This window comes from Primulina tabacum, chromosome 4, assembly GCF_025594145.1.
Source record: "Primulina tabacum isolate GXHZ01 chromosome 4, ASM2559414v2, whole genome shotgun sequence".
In the NCBI taxonomy this organism is placed as follows: Eukaryota; Viridiplantae; Streptophyta; class Magnoliopsida; order Lamiales; family Gesneriaceae; genus Primulina; species Primulina tabacum.
The window spans coordinates 43457956-43480499 of record NC_134553.1 but is presented as its reverse complement, the minus strand read 5'-3'; the positions used below and the strand labels follow the sequence as shown (position 1 = coordinate 43480499).

General features: G+C 34.2%; 1 long non-coding RNA gene across 1 annotated transcript; it reads left to right on the top strand.

Moving 5' to 3' along the window:
* Positions 1–9028: 9028 nt before the first annotated feature.
* On the top strand, positions 9029–17861 carry LOC142543325 (uncharacterized). Its single transcript, XR_012819721.1, has 3 exons — positions 9029–9198; positions 11408–15177; positions 17384–17861. It is a non-coding gene; the product is annotated as an uncharacterized LOC142543325 (long non-coding RNA).
* Positions 17862–22544: the final 4683 nt, after the last annotated feature.

Genomic DNA, 22544 nt, shown 5'->3' with positions numbered 1-22544 from the left:
AAATGTAAATGAACTTCAAGGACCGGTACTGTAAGTTCATTGTTTATATACTAAAATATGCATTAAAGAATCAAATCTATAAAAACAGATTTCTTCAAAGGATAAAGGATGCTGATATTGAGTCAATAGACTGGGAAAGAAGGCTTCGTAGGAACAAAGAATCAGTTAAAGGATAAGCCACTTGTGAGTGAACATATATCTTTCAGAACATATATATTCTGTTTTCACTTTGCAAGAAAAGGGACATATATTGATTTTCAATCTCATGTGTTCAAGTTTCATAGCTACTTGAATAATACTTACTTATCTGAAAGGAATCATCACTTGTTGTCCAGCAAATTAATGGCCGCGTTCAGCGTTTTGGCTTTTCTTGTTTCCCCTATTTTGTAGTTCTTCTACATCATATATAATTTTCTATATAAAGGGTGATCCGCTGATGAATTTTTAATCAAGGAAAACTAGAAGTCTTTCTTATATCTAAGAATATCTATAGCACCCTTTCGTGGAATTACATATATGGCACCAAAAATAGACCTTATTCGAGCAGGCAATGAAGGCTTTCCGCTCATGAAAGAATACGTAAAAGCGAAAAGGCCTGCTGCCCCCAAAACAAGTACTATAGTTTGTTCGTACCCGTGTCATCCGCAGGAGAATCATACTTGTCAGGTAAAACCAACCGAAAAAATAATGATCTTGTATGAGGTGGTGCAGTTTCCTGGTGGAGTGGCAGTTATGGACTATTCTCAGAGGGAAAATGCAGCTGCGGCCTTGTAAATTTGATGGTTTATGCATTAGTGTTCCTATAATTGGAGATCACATTGTACACAGAGTTAAAAATGTACTAGTTATATGTAGATGAAGTCTGGATGTAATGTAACACTTGTTATACGAGAATACCAAGTGTGTTGGCATTATAATACTTTTTATCATATTTTGCTTCCTTTTTGTCACATCAAGTGGTTTGATACATTGCACTGTTAGCAATTCATCTGATAGTGCTCGAACGCACGGGCTAAATGATAGCAATATGCAAGAAGCTTCTTTCAGAATATGCCATCCCTGCCTCCCAAGATCTTCACAGAAGGACCTAACTGTTTGTATCAGTATCAGGGACAGAAGACTCATCTTCGTCTGGTAGAACCCGCACCCACAGCTGAAAGGACGATGAAACATTACAAGGCATATCAATTGACAAAGTATTAAACATGGACGATTCAATGACGAAGTATATGGCTTATTACACTCTCGGGTTTCTTCACATATCAGGATCGGTAGTGTTATAAAAGACGTCATCTAGGGCCGCCTAGGAGTTGGGATGCCTTTCATCGTCCCAATATTTAAAAAGGCGATTGACTCTGGACACTGTTTAAATTATCGGTCATTATATAGAATTTTTTTATTTTTTAAAAAAAATTGTTTGACATATTTTTCAATCATTTTGTATAAGATAAGGTAGATGAATATGCCATTGATTTTGATCTTGAATTCAATATACAAGAATTATTGAAAAAATGTGAAATGAATAAGAAGAATTTGATATTTAATTAAAAAATAAAAACTGTTTAGGTGGTCGTGTAAGCGTCTCTTTGTCCCACATTGGCAGACAGTGAAAGTATAAATTTCTTAATAATGGCTTACAATGCACTCTCGTGGAAACTTAAGTTAACCATTTTCATAAAACAGAAACGGATACAAAGTAGTTTTTATAGAGGCCTATTATGCAGTTATGCAGGCGTCAGCCTCTACCCTAGACGTGACAGAATGGTATCAGAGACAGTCACAAGCAGAAACATCGAAAAATAAGTATTATGCAACGCAAAGTGCTATGTGGGAGGCAGCCACATCTTGAACTTGTGGAGCAAAGTGCTACATAACGGGAGTCACTTTTTGAACCTATAGGAGTCATTTTTAGATTCTCGACGATGGTGGATCCAGGGGCATGTCACGACGAGGATGTTGCATACTGAAAGAAGTGTGATTGTGATACCCTTGTCCTACATTGGTAAAAAATAAAAGTTTAAAATATTTTATAAGAGCTTACAATATACTCATATAGCAAATTGGGTCAACCATTTTCATAAAGTAAGGATGGATACGAAATAGTTTTAATATGGTCCTATTATGTAGTCATGCATGGGCGGGCGTTGGTTTGGGTGTGACACTAAGCGTCTGGGAGCTAGGCAGTGGATGGCCGCTTGTCTACGACTATTTAATGTTAGGGTACCGATTTCTCGCAATTAAAGGGCAGCAGAAGTTTTAAATTTTTGTTTCGACATTCGAAACTGACCTTCGGCGTCATATGTTTATTTAACATCCATATGGTGTTTTAGTTTGTATACAAGTGCATATAATATGCTGGACTCCAAACTAATCCGAGATTAGCGAAGATGACATTTCTTGTATCTCTTTTTGAATGGATCTCCGCCTTTTAATCGTCAAATTAGGTCCACGATCAGATAAAGTTTTCCTTGTTTGGATTGCACTAGTAATTGAAAACAAATTTGTCTTGAGACTGTGACGTTAGAATTTCCAAAATCCGGAGTGGGTGCAGCAGCGCGGGACATAGCACTGAACACGATCGAAAATTTTTGCACAAACTTGTAGTGGCCGAGACTTGCTATGTAATTGGGGAGAGTTTTGGTGAACTTTTGTGTGCAAAAACTCGGGTTATTTAATATGACCCTCAATGAAATATTTATAGAGGTTGATTCCTGATCTCATTAGGAGTCCATCTCCCATCAAGATTCCTAATCCTTCTCTCACCATGACTCTTAATTTTCACTAAAGAAAATTCTCATATTATTATTATTCTTTTGATAATGCATTATAATTAATAATATATATGCACATCTTTTTGTCTCCATATAAAATGTATATATAAACATTAATATATTTATACATGCATATACGCATAGATATATTTATTAAATTAAATAAATATTATTTAATTCATTTAATTAACTTATCAATTAATTAATTCTAGATCTTTCTAGAACATTTTATGAAAATTTGTACATATTAATAGTCATCACTATTAGTACCATCATTTAATCATTAAATTTTATATTTAATAAATAAATGATTCTGAACTCATTATAACCCCGATCGACGATCTGACAGCGTCGATGTGTCAAGATAAAGTATTGTTCATATAATAAAAATTGAAAATTTCAAAGATTAAAATTTTCATTCGCCATATTGGCAGCTGCCAGTTTAGTAAACTATTTAATCAAAACAGGAAGATCTACTCTCATTACTTAATTAGTGATTAAGTTAACTTCTATTTCTTCCATCTTATTGAATCAACTTATAAGCTCCTTTATAAGAATTCTGTTTGATCTCCATTAAATTATAGTCACCAAATTCAACTCCTTGAACTTTAACTTTCTCAATGGGAACACAAAATCAGATACTTATGTGACATTCAGTGATACAGTTTATCATGGGTTCACATCTCTAAGTGATTCAGAATAACATTTATTCTTATTCGGGCTTACCCCAATTAGTTTCATTCTTTTCATCAACTCTTTGATCAAAAATGTATAAACACATTTCTAATTGTATCCAACAGATCATGGTAAGAGCGTCTAGTAGCATCGCCCTATGATCCCCTAGGTATTATTGATAGTTTCTGCATGAATCTATTTAAGTCATGGTTAGCATACAGTACGGTCCCTTCAACTCATATATCTCGATCGAATCTACATGTTATATCGAGAGTTGCATATTAATTCGATAATGATGAGATGTATCTTTAAGTATTAATAATGAGATGATATGTATAATTAGAAAAACACATTTCTCTAAAACGTATTTCTTGCTATGGCCAGATACTCCTTAACTATTAATTCATCAGACCACATAAGATATATTCACCCGTAGGCAAACGGTGAATCCCTGACTACAATGTATTTTCTCCTACGTATTTCGAAACTACACACAATCTCGCCACTTGATTACCATCAATGGAGTCGATAAATGGACTCACTGTCTATAAATTTTTGTGGAATATTCGGCAAAAAATTTAATTAAATTCGTGTATATAAAAAAAAATTATAGACAGTGAGGCAATTTCATTAATTTTCGTAATCACGATGATTTTTTTCCCCTTATATTTGAGCTACATTTTCGAGACAACGCATCCCTACACCTTTCAAGCTTAAAGAATAAATTCTGTAATTAATCATTCATTTAAAGCTAAGCTTCAAGCACCTGTGGTCACCATTATTATTCTTCATGACATCATAATATGTGATGTGTGCACTATAACTCATTCGAGTCACTCACAAGATTCTCACCTACAGAGGTCTCGTTGCTTCCAAGAATCCGCTGCTTTGTGCTATCTTGAGGCCGTATCTGTTGAGCCATGAACATCCATCACAAGTTTTGTTAGAAAAAAATTACGGTATTGGTCCACACCGTTTTTTGTTAGGTCAATTTACGGTCTTAACTTACTAATTTACATTTTTTCTTCAATTTTATTCATTTAACTAAAATATTGAAATGACATAAACACGTCAACAATATTCGACGGCATATCAGCAATTTTGGTCTCACAACATCATTTTCCCATTCTCATGTTAAGGACTAAAATTGGGGATAAATTCAAATTAGTAAACTAAAACTTTAAATTGATAGACATGTCCAAAAATGGAAAACGTGTCGCAAAACTGTAATTTTTAGGACTAAATAATTTACCAAACTTTAATCGCTGCAGAACTATCTAATCAAATTTTCTTTTTCTGTGCTACGTTTGAAAGGAATCAACAAAGTTAGGAAACAACAGTGCATTTTCCTCGCTCCCTCGTTGAACTCCTCCTCTATATATAGCATACATCCCCACAAAACTTCATAAACCAAAACAAGTTCTTATCACAAATATAATAAACACAGAAATGGCCAGCGAGAGTGAACTTGCAAAGATAGCAAGAGAAGGCTTCTTTATAATAGAAAAACACTTCGTAAAAAGGGTTGGGAAAACGACTCCTCCGCAGAAACCTAGTCTTCCTCAGGCATACGCTCCACGCAGACATTATTTTCCGGCTAAATGGCCGGAATCAAACAACTATTACGTGTATAATCCGCAGGAGTCTCTCGTCGTCTATCAGCCTGTTGAGTCCACGGCTACTACAGCAGAAGCTACTGTCATAACTGGCCATGATGCAGCCACGTTTGCTGGTGATAATAATGTAAGGAGGAACCCAATGCGTACGGCTTATTAATTTGCTGTATACAAGTGCAAAATCTGTATGAAATGTTGGGTAAAAGTAGTATTGTGTATGCTAGGTTTGCCGGGCTTGCACCAAAGTTGCAGTGCTTTGTGCAATCTAAATAAATAATATAACAAAGTTTATTAGATATATATTTGTCTCTTTTGCAGTGTTCGAACTTCAAAAATTTAGTTATGATTTGACACACACACACATGCTTTTAAAATCGTGACCATTAATTCAGACATGGAAAACAAATAGTAATATTCTAGATCTTCCGAGGTTGTCCAGTTTAAGGCCTTTCAAATTAAATTCTTGCATCGTATAATTTGGGAAGTTGTGGTGTTTTCTGTTTTCGTCCTCTCACTTGTCAAAATTGGGCCTTAATCATGTAATTTATCTTCTTTTTCTAAGTTTATAGTCATAATTCATAGGGTCTGGCAGATCAGGCACGTCAGAATTCTCCAATACCACGTAAGTATTCTCGTCGTCACAGCATCGCTCCGGCGAAATAAGATAAAAAAATTTACAGGACTAAGATGAAACTTTGACACAAGTCAGATGATGAAAATAAAAAACATAACAATTTACATGACGATTTTAGTAATTTTCCCAAGTATAATTTTGCACCAACAAGATAGTTTTATAGTTTTCAAATGTTACTTGTGAACCCACAGAACTTCTCTATGATCCGTTTGGAGGAGTAGAAGTATTTGTACCAAAAGATTTCAAGGAGTAACGTATTCCCTGTAACATCACTTCAAATCTATTGTATCCATTTGGTTCAAAATTATAATGAAAAATTTGAAGGCTTTTATGTTTGCTACATACACTTTTATGTTTTAATATCAAATTCATTCTTCAACATAATTATTTTAAATCCATTAATTTTAAATACTTTGATTTAAAATCCTCCTACAAATCAAAATTCATCGAGTGAAACGCAACCTAAAAGTAATTATGGTCATAACGAAGGTTTAATTGGAAAGATTAATACTTATTCAAAGACAATTTTTTCCTCTGTATAGGTTGTTTTTAGAATAAAGTTGCATGATTTTACAAGGTTGTGTTGTCCCACTCCTGAGATTATATACTATGTTGTAGCTTTTTAGCGATTTGTTTGGTTTATATGTTTGTAACCACTAGGGTATAGCCAATGTATGTGTATTATTTTTTCATTTATAAATTTTTATTCGCGGACAAAAAAACACTTCTGCACTTAAAATAATTAATTTTTCGGAATATATTTATATATATATATATATATATTTTCATATAATATCATGATGAGGACCTGGGCATTCAAATCTTAGTATTGGATAATTTGATTGAAACTACAGCTTTCGAGTTGTTTATTATTCTCTTGTTAGATACTCGAAACCGAAAGTTTAAAATATTCCTTTCAACATGCCATGTACCCATTTACGATACTTAAACGTGTGATATCTATCAAAATATATAAAAGTTTAATAATTTTCGTTAATGAAATAAAAATAAATTTGGGCTAGCTCCTAAAGTAGCATGAAATTTCTCCCTGATTACTAAAAATTTTAAAAAGAATATAATTTATTCATTAATTATAATTTTTAATAATATTGTGCATATTAAATTATAGATTTTTGTTTTTTTTAGCCTTTCGAGTTATTTGATAAACTCTAAATGTCACGCCCCGAAACTCAGGGTTGACATCGGCGTTGTTTAACAATCACACAATCGAAAACAATCAGCATCGTATCATAATTCAAATGAAATAACCATTGTCTTTACAATACCGAAATTCCAAAAACGACAGAGTTTAAATGCGAAAACGTAAAACTGAATAATAATATTAAACTTTAAACTTAAACTAAACTCTTGAACATTCACCATCCCCAGAATTGATCAGACTCTTCCTCCTCGAGTTCTTCCTCAGGCTTATCTGCGAAAGGTTTGTAAAGGGGGTGAGTATTTGGGAATACTCAGCAAGTGGGGGCGTATCGAGCACTACACAGAAAAATATTTACTCCATTTTCGAAAACAACACATAAATACATCATGCTTTTCGTAACGTAACGCCGCCATATTCATAACATAACAGCACTGCGATTTTTCCACCTTCTATGGTTTACTGATATCAGTCCCTAAGTTTTAATCCTCTAAGGGGGCGAGGCCATAAGACGGTTCTATCCCACCGTGAAGGGCCATATGTTGGAATTTCACCCATTTCAGGGAATCCTCACAGTGCCAACACGTAAATGTACCACAATTTCAAAAAACGTTAGACAGAACAACGCTGCTCGACCGAATTTTTGAAAAAAAACGAACACATGCATAATCTGAAAATTTAAACATTTAAAACAGACCACTTACAATATTTGTAATTACTAAAAACGTAGGTGCTTGGCTTCGGGAATTGGGTCGCTTCTCGTTCTTGCTCAGACAGCGCTTCGGCTCGATTTCTTGGACAATTTTTGTGCAGAGTTTTGGCTAGGGAATACTGCTGAAATTCTCGAAAATATGCAGCAAGGATTTTCGAATTTGTGGTGTGGGGAATGGCTATGGGTGGGGCTTATTTATAGGTGAAAGTGAGCTAAATTTGGTACTCAATCATACCCAAAAATCATGCCAAATCTCATAAATTTGACCCCAATATTCCTTCCATGGCTTATGATTTAGCTACCTAAATGGTGGGATTTAATCCTTGATTCCCTCTCCTTGGATGGTTCGAAAATATGGTGTAAGGGGAGAAGGATTTGCTTCCAATCTTTGGCTCAAGCTTGCATGATATCAAATATCTAGGGACCACCATATTTAGGCAAAATATCTTGTATATTTTCGAAATTTCCTTGTAAAGATCAAGCCTTAATTCCTCTACTTTGTATGATATTCCAAATCTTGTAAATTCCGTTGCATATTTTCGACAATATGCATATTCATGGGTAGGAATATTAAAGATTGTATTTCCAAAGTATCACAAAATAATCCGTTGCATATTAAAGATTTGTATTTCCTAAGTGTTTAAAAAAAATCTCACCTAAAATATGTACACCCAAAAATTCTAACTCATAAAATTTAAAGTTGCCTAGTTGGGTTTTCACACTAAATTTGATAAATTTATATAAAATAGCTTATTTCCTAATGAAACTTTTTTTTTCATATCTTATAAGATTAGATTCAAGGAATAAACTTTAGGACTAAAGAAACTTATAAATAATCAAATATAGATGTAACGTCCCGAAAATCGAAAAGTCCACGTGAACCACATGCATGCAAATTATTAAATTTCTTTGGTATTTTATTAAATTCTTTTAAAGCATAAAATATATGTTTATTTCATTAAATTGTTTTTATTATTTTTATGCATTATTATTGTATGATAGGATTTAATTCATGAAATTTTAAAAGCTCATGCACTATGATTTTTAAGTTTCATTTCGTGCACGAACAAGGAGCGGAGACCGAGAAATTTTCAAGAAAATTATTTTAATTACACGATTAATTTTTATTAATTATTATAAGATGTTTTAAAAGTATTTTTCAAGAATTAAGATTTATTTGATATTTTTACAAGCAAGATTTTAATTTCTTAAGGTACGTAAAATTTATCGAATCGGGGGACTTTACGAGGGTTCGGCTAATATTTTCAAAAACTTTCCAACACGATATATTTTTCGAGAGTTTGTTTGATTTTAATGGACCTACTTTTAAGCTTATTGGATTTAAAATCTTTTTTATTTTAATTGAGGATCATTAGTACATATTTTAATTAACCTAAATTATACTTAAACTAAGCATAAACCTAAACCTAATAAATACATAATGGCCAACCACCCATTTATTGGAGCAGCCCCTCCACGTAAAGACCGAAGCTTTTTCTCCCTCCACTCACAAAGCTCCTCGTGTAATTGCTGCTGCTAAGAATTCAGTGTCTTCATTTCTCTTGATCAAGCAAAAGCTTTTCCCTTCGGCCGTGTATTCTTCCATCGTTTGTTCAAGATTAATCACCAAGGCACGCATTGTACTTTCGTTTTTGCATCACATACGTCATATACATGCTGTTTTGCGTGATTCATGTGTTTAAAATTCGGTCCATGTAATATTTTTCAGAGCAGGGTTTGGTTAGTATGGTTTTTGAGCAAATATTTGCATCTCTCACGTTTTTCATGATTTGTTGCAAAGGGGCTGCCGATTTTATGTTTCTTAGGGGCTGAAGACGTCTATGATTAAGGGAGCTAGGTACTGGAGTCGAATCTTGGGTGGTTTAGGGGAGAAGGTAGGAGAACCGATGGGTTTCATTTGGTCACACAGGTTGATTGTGGCTACATTGGAGGATTTGAGCGAGCCGGCGGTGCGAGAGCCACTTATAGCCTTGGACCAGACCCTGGTGGAGCTAAGTCAGGGTCTAGGATGGCTCGGACACAGCTGGACATGACCATGAAACCGATCGAGCAAGAGGGAAGGATTTTGAGCTAGTTTCGGGTGAGCTTCGGGTGTGCGTGTGTTGCAGTGTGCATGGGCTGATTTCTTGGGATGGTTCGGTCCATAAGGGTCCTAGGGTGGTCTAGGAGAGGTTGGTTAGGTGCTGGTCCGCGTGGTCTTGAGCTAGGATCGATAATTTGCAAGTTTGGTCCATTGAGGTTTGAAGTTATAGTATGCTGGAAATTCCAGCGGCTTGTGGCATCCTTTTCGTGTGTTTAAGGGGGCTGGAAAATGTGGTTTAGGGGCTGGTAAATTTTATTTTAGGCATGGTTTAAATTTGGGAAAAATTTGGTTAAGTTTCGGGTCGATTCGAGTTAAAACCGGGACCCCGGTCCAAGTTTTAAAACAATTCGGTTAAGTTATGAAATGAGCTCAATTTTACGTCTAGAAATGCTTATAAATATGTTTTGAGATATTTTTAGGTGTTTGGTAAGGTTCGGATCAAAATAATGAGTTTTGGATTTATCCGAGATTTAATCGTCGCACGAAACGTTAATTAAAAGATTAATGAAAACGTCTAGATTTAAGCTTAATAAAATTATGAGAAATTATATTTAAGCTCAAATAATTATTAGAAGTCTAAGTTTTTAATTTGAGAATTTTATGCTAAGGTTTGGTTTAATTCGGGATTAAAACGCATTAATAGGTTATATTTAAAGATTAATTTAAAAGTCATAGATTTAAGCCAAATAAAAATATGGGAAAGTTCTTGTAAGCTTAAATAATTATTTGGGACGTGTTAGAGATAATGGAATTAAGAAAATGTCAAAGAATTGAAATTTTACGTCTAGCGGCAAAATGGTAATTTTTGGGTTTCCAAGGGCAAAATGGACATTTTGCACCCACGGTGAGATTTTGGTCATGGCAGCGCCCTGAGCACATTTTATCACGTTTTAAATGGTTATGCATCATGTTTATGAATTTTTATGAAATTATAATAAATACGGTGCATGCTTGGTTTAAAGGAAAAATTACGTATATGCATGATTTTATTAAGTGATGAATATGATGACACGTTTTGAAGGAAGTGATTTAGTTGTGACTAACACGATGACATGATGATATGATTGGAGATATCGTGAGGGAAAAGGCCCTAGAGGGAGCCCGTTTACGGGAGAAGGCCCCAGAGGGAGCCCGACGATCGTATTTCCATTGACATGATATGATGATATGATAGGCTCGGGCTCAGTTGACGGGTGAGAGTGTCGCTGATGTCCCCCGCCGCCGGGTACCGCGGTTACACGTAGATGGATCCATCGACTGACATGATGATATGATGATACGAAAGTCACAGCTAATGAACGGAATTCAAATTAAGATTTTAACACGTATATGCTGATACGATGATACATGCTATTACCATGTTTTGACAGGTCATAGTTACGCATACGACATGATTTTACACGAGACGTTGATGTTCATGCTTTTAAAGTTCATGAAATATATGTTTACGTATATGATGATATGAGATGACATGCTTTGACACGACATGATTTTACACGAGACGTTGATGTTCATGCTTTTAAAGTTCATGAAAGATATGTTTATGTATATGATGATATGAGATGACATGCTTTGACATGACATGATTTTACACAACACTTTTACATTATGCTTTTAAGTTTATGAAAGATATGTTGAGTATGATATTTTTCACTGCTGTGTGCTAGGTATATGTACTTGTTATTAACGGTGCAGGTGTGTTGAGTATTTAGACTCACTAGGCGTGTGTGATGCAGGTGAGCTTAATGATGAGGAGACTGGAGGTGCCGAACTCTGAGTAGGCAGACCTGGTAAAGTGACACGACCCGTGGACCACATGTTTTCCGCATTACGGGAGATGAATATTTTCATACGTTGATGATTTTAAGAATTTTACACGTTTATGTTTACGTATAATTTTAGACGAGTTGGGTTATTTTAAACTGCGCTATTTTTACTGACAAATATTTAAGATCATTTTTGTACATGTTATATTTTTCTATTACGATTTTTACTCCTTTACGTTTACGTTTGATGTTGGTCATTTTAAACTCTGATTTTTTTATTGTAAAATAAAGACAATTATTTTAAATGTTATTTCAAAAATGCGAGCTTTTATTTAAAAAAAATGTCCAGTAGAATTTTAAAAATGAGCGAGACGTTTCAGTTGGTATCAGAGCAAGGGTCCTCCTGTATAGGGTTGTGTCACCGCCAGCTTCTATCGCTCAGTCTTCAAGCCTCAAGTCTGTAAGCTTTTATGATTTAATTGTTTTAAATGATTTACTTTTATCACCTGCATGTTAACATGATTTACGCTTTATGACGATCTACGGTATATGTTTAACTGCTTTGATGATTTAAAGATTTATTGTTTAAAAAGATTAAATTGCATGTTGGTTACGTTTGGAATTGGACATGTCTAAGAATTCGAATATTGGGCTTTAGGAAAGGTTGAAAATAATTTGACTATATTAATTTTTGGTCAGTAGTACTGATGTACTCCTTATGGGTCATAGGTTAATCTTGAAAATTTTGAATGCTTTTGAGACTTGTAGAATTTATAAGAAATTATTGATGGTTCGTGGTTGCTAGCCGAGTTAGTTTTTGAGAATTCCTTGTAAGGGTTAATGATTCGAAGACTACGACGATCTTTGGAAGTATAAAAACGTAGAATTTATTTAGGATGCATGCTCTACCTAGTGGGACCTAAGGATTGAATTGCGTGGATTGGGAATTTTAAGGATCTAATTGTATTAACCAATAATTTGATGACCTAAGTGCAACAATAAAATTCTAAGGGACTATTTTCGAAATTACTGAATTTTGGGATTAAATTGAGTTTCGAGAATTTTAAGGTTTAAGGAGGCTAAATCGAAAATTTTATATGGAAAAAAAATGCAAATTTCAAAGAGTTGTAGGGTCAAAAATTGTAATTTTCGAGAACTTTAAGGGCCAAATCGCAAATTCAGAAAATTTTTAGGGTTAAATTCGAACTTTGAGGAAGAATGGGGTTAAATTAATAATTTTTCGAGGTTATGAGAATTGATTTTGGGTCTAATAAGCTTAAATTATTGAACTTTATGTTAAGAGAAACCTATAAAATGGGATTAAGAACACCAAGAACTTATGGGTAATTGTTGGATTTTCAAAATTAAGGACAAATTAGATAATTTTTGAGAAAATATAGAATTAATGTTGCAATTTTAAGAAATTTGGGGGAAATAGTTTAACAATAAATGGAATCAAATAATTTAAGTGATAAGAATTTTCGATGGTTTAAGCTTAAATGGATAATTAGAATCTTGAAATATCTGGGTTATAATGTTATAAGGAAAGTTAATCAAGGATATTGTAGGATGGATCAATCTTGGGCATGAAAATTTAAGCGTTAGTGAAATAATGTTGTGGCGAATTAAGAATTTAAAGTGACGACAATTTAAGGTAAAATGATCAGTTAGTTAAGTTATAAGAGTAAACATAAAGTTAACAAAATTTTAGGAAATTAAGTTTGATGTATCATAAGTTTTTATCTTGATCTTAAGAGTTAAAATTATATCTTTTTTGGGGTTAAATTTTTCTAGAAATTTGGGTATGATGGATGGTTAGGTTACTTGATAGACGCATATAATAATTGAGATAAACACTTTGTTTTGAGAATTTTTTTTAAAGTAATTAAGAAACTTGGGAATACGTGAATGTGTGTGTTGAAATTATGTTATCCAAAACTATTTGGGTAAGTTTAAATTTTTAAATTTATGAGATATGCGTTCATACGGAAATTTTGGGTGAAATAAAATAAAAGAGAATTAGTTGTGTTCGATATAGGTTACCAGTAAACGAATGTTAAGATTTTTATCGAGTAAGAAATCTAAAATTTTGATATGAGAATTCTAGAATTTTATGGGTTATAAGTGAAGTTGATTTATTAGAGTTAGTCCATCATTATCAGGGGATAATTTATTAAGTTTTATACGCTAGTATTAATTAAGCATTAAGGATACGTAAGAACGTGACATTCACTTCAATGAAGAAAGTCCAAGGGTCTTAGGCCTCAACACTATATTGTAATTGGAAAAGAAATAGTTTAAGCATGCAATTGATGTGAGAAGGGTTTTACTAATTAGGTAGAAGATCGTTATTGTATAATTGGGTTTTATGGATTAACGTATTTGAGGTTTAAGATTTGCAACAATTTTACATCCGGGATGTACTTGTAAATAGTAAGTTACTTAAATTTGGTGTCGTAAGATAAAGATTCGATTCAAGGATCTTAGGCTAATATTATTATGGGGTTGAGATAAGGCTTAACTTTTAAGTGTATTATCGATGATAGAAGTCGATCAGTAATTTTTTGTGCTAAAGTTTCTCAAGTTGAACTGCATAAATGCTAATATAATAAATAGGTCAATGAACATTCTGAGTATAGTATAAGAAAGTAAGACGCAACAAAATTCCGAATGTCATTTCTAATATTGGGAAGTTTAAGAAAAGTTGAAATTCGAGGTTATAGAAAAATGAAATTAGGTCAACATGGGTCGTTATAAGTTGAGTTTCGCAAACGATGATTTAGAATGTAGAGTTTATTAAGATTGAGGAGACATAAGGACATCTTAAGAATTATTATTTTATCAGAGTAGCGTCCCGGAAGCGTGGACCATTGGGATACTAGAACTAAGTCTAAACTTTGTGATTATCAAGGATAAGCGAATTTCGGGGACGAAATTCAATTTAAGGGAGGGAGATTGTAACATCCCGAAAATCGAAAAGTCCACGTGAACCACATGCATGCAAATTATTAAATTTCTTTAGTATTTTATTAAATTCTTTTAAAGCATAAAATATATGTTTATTTCATTAAATTGTTTTTATTATTTTTATGCATTATTATTGCATGATAGGATTTAATTCATGAAATTTTAAAAGCTCATGCACTATGATTTTTAAGTTTCATTTCGTGCACGAACGAGGAGCGGAAACCGAGAAATTTTCAAGAAAATTATTTTAATTACACGATTAATTTTTATTAATTATTATAAGATGTTTTAAAAGTATTTTTCAAGAATTAAGATTTATTTGATATTTTTACAAGCAAGATTTTAATTTCTTAAGGTACGTAAAATTTATCGAATCGGGGGACTTTATGAGGGTTCGGCTAATATTTTCAAAAACTTTCCAACACGATATATTTTTCGAGAGTTTGTTTGATTTTAATGGGCCTACTTTTAAGCTTATTGGATTTAAAATCTTTTTTATTTTAATTGAGGATCATTAGTACATATTTTAATTAACCTAAATTATACTTAAACTAAACATAAACCTAAACCTAATAAATACATAATGGCCAACCACCCATTTATTGGAGCAGCCCCTCCACGTGAAGACCGAAGCTTTTTCTCCCTCCACTCACAAAGCTCCTCGTGTAATTGCTGCTGCTAAGAATTCAGTGTCTTCATTTCTCTTGATCAAGCAAAAGCTTTTCCCTTCGGCCGTGTATTCTTCGATCGTTTGGTCAAGATTAATCACCAAGGCACGCATTGTACTTTCGTTTTTGCATCACATACGTCATATACATGCTGTTTTGTGTGATTCATGTGTTTAAAATTCGGTCCATGTAATATTTTTCAGATCATGGTTTGGTTAGTATGGTTTTTGAGCAAATATTTGCGTCTCTCACGTTTTTCATGATTTGTTGCAAAGGGGCTGCCGATTTTATGTTTCTTAGGGGCTGAAGACGTCTATGATTAAGGGAGCTAGGTACTGGAGTCGAATCTTGGGTGGTTTAGGGGAGAAGGTAGGAGAACCGATGGGTTTCATTTGGTCACACAGGTTGATTGTGGCTACATTGGAGGATTTGAGCGAGCCGGCGGTGCGAGAGCCACTTATAGCCTTGGACCAGACCCTGGTGGAGCTAAGTCAGGGTCTAGGATGGCTCGGACACAGCTGGACATGACCATGAAACCGATCGAGCAAGAGGGAAGGATTTTGAGCTAGTTTCGGGTGAGCTTCGGGTGTGCGTGTGTTGCAGTGTGCATGGGCTGATTTCTTGGGATGGTTCGGTCCATAAGGGTCCTAGGGTGGTCTAGGAGAGGTTGGTTAGGTGCTGGTCCGCGTGATCTTGAGCTAGGATCGATAATTTGCAAGTTTGGTCCATTGAGGTTTGAAGTTATAGTATGCTGGAAATTCCAGCGGCTTGTGGCATCCTTTTCGTGTGTTTAAGGGGGCTGGAAAATGTGGTTTAGGGGCTGGTAAATTTTATTTTAGGCATGGTTTAAATTTGGGAAAAATTTGGTTAAGTTTCGGGTCGATTCGAGTTAAAACCGGGACCCCGGTCCAAGTTTTAAAACAATTCGGTTAAGTTATGAAATGAGCTCAATTTTACGTCTAGGAATGCTTATAAATATGTTTTGAGATATTTTTAGGTGTTTGGTAAGGTTCGGATCAAAATAATGAGTTTTGGATTTATCCGAGATTTAATCGTCGCACGAAACGTTAATTAAAAGATTAATGAAAACGTCTAGATTTAAGCTTAATAAAATTATGAGAAATTATATTTAAGCTCAAATAATTATTAGAAGTCTAAGTTTTTAATTTGAGAATTTTATGCTAAGGTTTGGTTTAATTCGGGATTAAAACGCATTAATAAGTTATATTTAAAGATTAATTTAAAAGTCATAGATTTAAGCCAAATAAAAATATGGGAAAGTTCTTGTAAGCTTAAATAATTATTTGGGACGTGTTAGAGATAATGGAATTAAGAAAATGTCAAAGAAGTGAAATTTTACGTCTAGCGGCAAAATGGTAATTTTTGGGTTTCCAAGGGCAAAATGGACATTTTGCACCCAGGGTGAGATTTTGGTCATGGCAGCGCCCTGAGCACATTTTATCACGTTTTAAATGGTTATGCATCATGTTTATGAATTTTTATGAAATTATAATAAATACGGTGCATGCTTGGTTTAAAGGAAAAATTACGTATATGCATGATTTTATTAAGTGATGAATATGATGACACTTTTTGAAGTAAGTGATTTAGTTGTGACTAACACGATGACATGATGATATGATTGGAGATATCGTGAGGGAAAAGACCCTAGAGGGAGCCCGTTTACGGGAGAAGGCCCCAGAGGGAGCCCGACGATCGTATTTCCATTGACATGATATGATGATATGATAGGCTCGGGCTCAGTTGACGGGTGAGAGTGTCGCTGATGTCCCCCGCCGGGTACCGCGGTTACACGTAGATGGATCCATCGACTGACATGATGATATGATGATACGAAAGTCACAGCTAATGAACGGAATTCAAATTAAGATTTTAACACGTATATGCTGATACGATGATACATGCTATTACCATGTTTTGACAGGTCACAGTTACGCATACGACATGATTTTACACGAGACGTTGATGTTCATGCTTTTAAAGTTCATGAAATATATGTTTACGTATATGATGATATGAGATGACATGCTTTGACACGACATGATTTTACACGAGACGTTGATGTTCATGCTTTTAAAGTTCATGAAAGATATGTTTATGTATATGATGATATGAGATGACATGCTTTGACATGACATGATTTTACACAACACTTTTACATTATGCTTTTAAGTTTATGAAAGATATGTTGAGTATGATATTTTTCACTGCTGTGTGCTAGGTATATGTACTTGTTATTAACGGTGCAGGTGTGTTGAGTATTTAGACTCACTAGGCGTGTGTGATGCAGGTGAGCTTAATGATGAGGAGACTGGAGGTGCCGAACTCTGAGTAGGCAGACCTGGTAAAGTGACACGACCTGTGGACCACATGTTTTTCGCATTACGGGAGATGAATATTTTCATACGTTGATGATTTTAAGAATTTTACACGTTTATGTTTACGTATAATTTTAGACGAGTTGGGTTATTTTAAACTGCGCTATTTTTACTGACAAATATTTAAGATCATTTTTGTACATGTTATATTTTTCTATTACGATTTTTACTCCTTTACGTTTACGTTTGATGTTGGTCATTTTAAACTGTGATTTTTTTATTGTAAAATAAAGACAATTATTTTAAATGTTATTTCAAAAATGCGAGCTTTTATTTAAAAAAAAAATGTCCAGTAGAATTTTAAAAATGAGCGAGACGTTTCAATAGATGATAGGATCGATTGATGAAGCAGAGATTAAGACGTTGCGAGAGATCAAGCACGTACATTGGTAATTTAATAAAGAGCTCAGAGCCAAGACATATTGAAGTATTGACGTGGAGTGTCGAAGATATTCATGCACAATATCTAACCACTTTAATGATTCGTTATGTTTATCAAAGAAGATTTTGGTTTCACAAAAGTTGCATCTATAGTTTTGGTTATTTGATTGATAATTGTTTTGGATGCACTTTGCCCCTCATTTTGTTAAGAGAGTTAGTTTTTCTTTATTCACTAGTACTAGTTTTGTAAATTGACAAGTTTTTCTAGTGAATCTTTTGCCATGAAGCAACGCAAAAGTATACACTTATGCATTTTTAATTTTGTCTAATTTTATCCATCAAAGATTAATTATGTGACATTATATAATTTTTTTTGCATGTTGTGTTAAGGTGTTTCACCACTACATATAACACATATATCTGATTCATACAATCTTCATTTATTCAGTATTTTTATGTCAAACAACTCTTTCAATTGGTATCAAGAGCGACACTTGATGTTTACTAAGTGAGATTTTGGATATTTGTGTTTGAACGGGAAAAAGTATTATCGACGTGTCAACTGTCAACATTGTATTTTGACCATCGATTTTGGATGAATCCAATAATGCTCTTTCGAAAGTCAACATGAGGTCCTACATAAAATCTATTGAAGAAAGAACATGACAATGTATTATAGATGGTTGGAATCCACCAAAGACTGTTAATGAAGATGATGACAGTTTTATTAAACCATAAAGTGCATGGACGACAGATGAATTCCAGATTTCGAACTTCAACACAATGTCATTTTCACGTCAGTTGACATAAATTTGTTCAGTCTAATCAATAATTGTTTCTCTGCCAATGATGCATGAAAAATCTTTCAAAACACTATGAAGATTCTGAATGTGTGCAAAGAACCAAACTAAAAATGCTAACCATCAAGTTTGAAGATTTGAGAATGAAAGAAACAGTATCTATTACTGCTAATGATCTTCGACTGCGTGATATTGAAAATGAAGTATCCGGTCTTGGTGATCAGATTTCTAATGGAAAATTAGTCAGTAAGTTGTTAAGATCACTTAAGCTGCCAAGTTGGTGACCTTCAAAGCGAGTTTGATGCAACAGAAAATATATTTCAAAGTGTTATTTTGCCCAAAGATTGCATCCAAAACCTTATCAAGTTGTTGTCCAAATCGTGCCCAAGCCCTGCCCAAGTTTTTCCAGGCACTCGTCCAAATTTCAATCAAGTTCAATCGGAATATTTGAATTATTGTAAGTGGGATTATATATGTTTTAAATATTTATGTATGTTTTAAAATTTGACTGATTACTGTATTTTTTCTTCCATGTGTATTGTTATACGCTTTGTTATGCATCTTTGCTAAGTTCCTATTTGTTCCATCCGTTTCATTACAATTCGATTTGTTTGATCCACTTGTTTTGTTCCAATGGGATAAGTCTGTTTGTTACGAATGATAACGCATCAGGAAATCCTATGAGATAAAAGACCCTAGAGGAAGATTGTCTATGAGAAAAGACCCTTGAGAGAGCACGAAAGCGTGAAAAGACCCCAAAGGGAGCCCACTTACAAGAAAAGTTCCCAGAGGAAGCTCAAGATCAAGGATAACTCATGGTAATTATAATAAGATCTATGTTCATTATATGATTCTGATTTGATAAGACTGTGTTCTATTAAGATTTTTTTTAATATGATATGATTTTTTGATACTGTATAAGTTCTTAACTGTTTGTTCCATTTTTCAAATTTTGTTCCAGAAATGATTACTTTAAATATATGTATATCTATAACTTGTTATTCTGGTATTCGATCAGTCCACATTTGCTGAGTATTTCCCAAAAGGCTCACTTCCCTTATTAGCATCCACAAATAAAGGTGAGGAGTATGTAGAGGATGAGGAGTAAGACCAATTTTGGGGCTGGTGAAGAAATCTGGAGTTATGAAGATTCAAGTCTCTAATATCAAAATCATAAGTTTATTTGTAACACCTTCCGCATTGTACACATATTCTTTGAAAGAACAGTTTATGCCTTATTTGACTTATGCATATGTAAAGACTATGTTCATTTATGAAATAGACTGGTTTTGACTTTCTTTTTGCTATGAGAATTATTATTGTTATAAAATGTCGGATGTTATTTACATCTGGGTCCCGGGGCATGACATTTGAGTGGTATCAGAACCGTCAAGTTCATAATTCGGTTGAGATTTTGATAGAAAAAATTTGACAAAACCCAATGCCTTCTTATCCAAATCGTTCCGAAAAATCAAACTCATTTTCCATCGTTTAAATTTTCAAATCCGAGTTGTTGTCATTTGTGGGAATATTTGAATGGACTATATCCTCGCATAGAAATCCTGAAACTCGATTACGTCTGTTTTTTTCATACATTCAATCTAAGCGAAAACTTCCAAACTTTCCATTATTGAAAAAAAATCCCACGAAAAATTTTGTTCAACCCAAATCTTGAATTTTTACTTGTCTTTTTGATTATGCAACTTTTATTTTGTTGCTCTTATTATTATTCTAAACATTTTCATTCGATTCATTCTAGGAGATGATGCCCTCGTACTCATATTCGTGCTCAAGCCGCCCTTTGAATACGTCAACTCACCATCGATAACCAAACCTGGGAAATCACAACCTTTGAGGCTCAACTCACTAGAGAGAAACAAGAGAAGGAAGAGCTCATGGAAACCGAGGGTCTGCTCCAGTCTGATGTGCTACGTCTCACCCATCACCTTAACCTAGCAGAGAGCCAGCTCGCCCTAACCACAAGTCATCCATCTCACGTTGTACGACTAGTTGCTTTTAACCAAAAGTTTATAGAAAGGATTGAAACTGAGAAGAACCTTGCTACCCGCTCTCTTCATAAGCACTAAGACCTTGCTAGCAAGCAAGAGCGTTATATCTCCAAGCTTCATGGCGCTATGGATAAGTTGCAAGAACAAAATAACTATATGCACCTCGTCGTGGAAAAAAATGGAAAAAAAAAGAAGAAGAAGAAGAAGTGCATATGGGTATAGTTGAGGAAGACAATGATGATGGAGATATGATAGAGTAGGATAGATTGTTACTATTGTTGTAATAAAAATATTCTATGAAAATAAAAAAGTGTGGCATTTTTTTTTATAAAAACTTGATTATTATCCTTATATTAAAATACAAATTATTGGAATCTATTAAATATTTTATAAACCTACCAGTTAAACAATTTTTCACCCTTCAAAGATATAGGCAAGAAAGAGAACATGCCGCCGTCACCGATGGTCAACCTTAGCCAAGAAGAAATTATGGTAATAGCAACCATTGTGGCTGCAATAGTACAAAATTTATGAACATTAATAATGCTAACGCCAATCAGCTACTACTGGAACCTCAACCATGTGGTATTAAGTACCACTACGGGTCCCTCCGAAGAAACTGAATCCCAACTTTTGATGGGAACCGTGATCCTGAAGTTGGTCATAATTTGCTCAAGAACGTTGAAAACTGACTACATATACTAGAAATGCATGAATAACTTAAATCAAAGGTGGTGACGCCATTTCTTGAAGACAGAGCATGAAAATGGTGAGAAACCATCTCACCAGCCATAGCTGATACTGGACAGATCACATGAAATATATTTTGAAGAGAATTTTTGAAGCAATATTAACAAGCAGAGTTCCGTTTGCAAAAGCTAAGTGAGTTCGAAGGCTTTAAAAAAATTCAGATATGACGTGATAAAGTATATCTCAAAATTCAATGATCTCGGAACTTATGTCCCAACCATTATGGCGGACAAGAATATGAAAATGTGTCATTACAAGAGAGGCTTGAGCAGCCGAGTCCAGTCGGCCTTAGTTGTATATAAACACACCAATTTTGCTTACTTAATAGGAGTAGCCATAAGCACTGAAACTGACATCAAGGATTGTGATGAAAAAATCAAACACAAACGGCCTTTTCGTTGGTGAGTCTCCCCAAAGTGGATAGAGTTTCAAACAGCCCAAACATTCAAGTAGCTCATTGAAAGGAACTTTTACCACCTCCAACAACAAAGAAATAAATCTTTGTACTAATTGCAACATGCGGCACTTGGGGAAATGCTACAAAAAGTCTGGTGTTTTTTTTCAAATGTGGGATATTAGGGTATTAGATCGCTGAAAACAAGGATAAAAGAACCATGCCAAACATGTATACTAGCAAGCCAAAATTAAAAAAGCCCAATGCTTGAGTGTTCACCACGACCCAAGATGAAGCAGTCAATACAAATGATGATGTGTCAGGTACCATCCTGATACGATCGATTAACGTATCAAGATTGTTTAGAAGGGGGGTTGAATAAACAATCACGGTTAAAACTGGTCTTTTCTAATTTTGAGTTCAGTTTGGTGACAAACTGATTCTCGGAATCTTGTTGGTCAATGACAATCAGTTAAACTAAAGTAGTTGCGGAAAATAACTGACTGAAAGATAGAATACGAAACTGAAATAAAGTAGGCAAGGGTTGTTTCTGGATGTTCGGAGAATTTAGTTACTCCTACGTCACCCCTTCTATCTCAAGAATAGGATATCCAATATAAGACTTTGATCAAATACAAGAATTGTACTGACCCACTTCAGTTTGGACTTAACACTGCCAAAAACTGAAACTCTTAGTTTAACAGAATGTTCTCAGTGCGTAACTGATCTTAGCACTATC